We start from the raw sequence: 2,609 nt of genomic DNA on the forward strand, positions 1-2,609 counted from the left end.
GAGCTCTCCTGTCTTTTAAAATTACCAGACAGATACCTTAATAAAGGAGAAATAATTTCACTTACTTTTACCACTATCCTATATAATTTTTGGTGTAAAAATCTAAATTTGAGGTCTTACTACCAAAACATGCTTAAAGCTTGACTTTCCATGATAGATACATTTTGGAAGTCAATCATATACATCTGTACATAATTCTTAGAAGAATCAGTCTAATCCTGTTGCTTTTCTCGAAATTTGCTCTCTTTTTAGACATCTGTCACATCTTTGTCTTATTACTTTGTCTAAACATTTCCTCCTTAGGAGGATGTTATCCCCATATTATTATTATTTGGTCATGAATGTAAGTTAAAATTGCAAGCTATTCATACTTGCATCCTATTATGATAACTCAGAGATGTTCCAGTATTCATCTATTATTTAATATATTTACTACTGTACTTACAGAGCTTCTTGATTATAGAAATTTGCTATAAAAGAAAAAGAGGGATAATGTCATATATCATATCAGAAGGAAAAAACTTCCTTAGCTCTGTTTGATTCTAGGCATGAGTCATATCTGATAGCCAATCGTGTGGTCACTGGATGTTAAAAGCAGGGCTTAGGATTAATTAGGTGGGGAATTTTCCTTCTCAGAAAAGAATTAGCACAATTGGGAAATAGAGTCAGGAAGATTCTACCTAGGCTGTGTCCAAAGTCATCGTCAAAACTCTTCCCAGGCACAAACATCCACCTTTAGCAGTTCTCAGCCTGTAGTACATGCCATTCTACTATTGGCTTCATGACAATTCAGACAATTATCCTGGTAATCAAAGCTCAAAACAATAGTAAGTTCCTGTCCCATAAAGTCACATATCTCGGATAATAAGAATTTAGTCTCACATTGGTAATAGTAAGAGATTGATCACAGAAAAATACTACTGCTCTCATAATTCCTTTAAATAATGGCAACATCTTAAAGTGAGTCTTCAGAAGTTTGTATAAATTTCTGCACATGTTCTAATTCCAGATTAAAAATAATATTAGATTTTCCATTTAGTTAACACAAAAGAGCTCATAAGTTACTACTCTTCACTAACATAACTATACTGGAATCCTATTCCTTAAACAAAACAAAGAGGTTCCTGACTAACCTCACAAGTTGATGGATTTATGTCCTTGTTCACAAGCTTATTTATTCTCTAATTATACTCACTCTGGGAGAATGAGATACTTCAGGATTTGAATCTTATACATATAAGTTCAAAGACTAATTTAACTCTTGCTTAGGCCATGGAATGATTACAGATTCAGATCAAAACAGCAAAATCTCTTCTGCTTTACAGCTCATTACAATTTAATAGTAAATTATCTTGCAAATGAAAATTTAGTAGGTCTTCAAAAAAATCAAACAAGACATTTCTTCTAAAAGTATTTATTTCCCTTCTTTAAAAACAGTTTAAAATTTATCCTGATGTTAAGAAGAATAATCACTAAACTTTTATGAAGAGCATTTGTTGGGAACTTTTAAAGTGATATCTTTCTTTTCCACCTTAAAGTAAAAATCAACCCTTAAAATTGTAATTCATTAAAACTAAGTTGATGTAAGATGTCCTTAAGTAACATAAATAAATTCCCAAAGTACTATAACAAACTAAATTCCTAGTTATCACAGAATTCTCAGATATCACAAAGTTTCTTGGTCAAAAAGGTGTTTGCAATGGAGAAGAAATTCAATTTTATAATGCATGAAGAACATACCCAATTAAATTAGCCTTATCACAATAACAAATATTATCAAGCCTTTAAAAATTTACTTTGTCTTTCTTTCCTTTGTCTTTAAATGTATCACTAGAAATTAGGAAAAAACTCTTACATTCTGGAATCTCGCATAGATAGTGAATGTAGTAGTCCATAAATCATCAAATTAACATATCTCAAGGATTCTCATTTACTCAGGAATTCCGCAACACAGGAAACTTTTACACAGACTTGATGAGAATTTTAGGTGAAAACTTCCTCTTAAATGTAAATGAGACTTGGAAGTTTATTCTAACCCATTCATTCTCCCCTATTTTTTGGGGGGGTACAATTCTTGATCTAACATCTCTAGATTATAGGAGAAATTGCTTTTTCAACAACATAGCTGATACAATTTGTTTACCAGATTACACCATATAAAAAATTCTCAGAAATATAAACATACCATAAGCAATTATTATGTATTTAAAACTTGAAACAGAACCAATTAATTACCTGCTTATAACCAAATATACCTCATTAAATGTTAACAATTTTCAAATTATCAAATTTTATCACATCCTTTTAAAAGATCAATCCATATGTACCATTTCAACCTCACAGTGGTCTCTCAAATTTTACAATCTAAGAGAGTTTTAGAAATATGATACAATTTAAAAACATAGTAATAACATAAACAATAAACTTCAGATGACATCAGTTGCATTTCCAGATTGTCTCATATAGAAATTATTGATCTTATTACTCCTGGTATTTAAAAATCACTTCCAAGTTATCAGGCATGGAACAATTACATTAAAGTAGAGAGATAATAATAATGTTGTCTAACATATGCCATTGTGTTAAGCACTTTATGATCATTATATCAT

Source organism: Vombatus ursinus, unplaced genomic scaffold (assembly GCF_900497805.2).
Source record: "Vombatus ursinus unplaced genomic scaffold, bare-nosed wombat genome assembly UNPS02012709.1, whole genome shotgun sequence".
NCBI classification, from domain to species: domain Eukaryota; kingdom Metazoa; phylum Chordata; class Mammalia; order Diprotodontia; family Vombatidae; genus Vombatus; species Vombatus ursinus.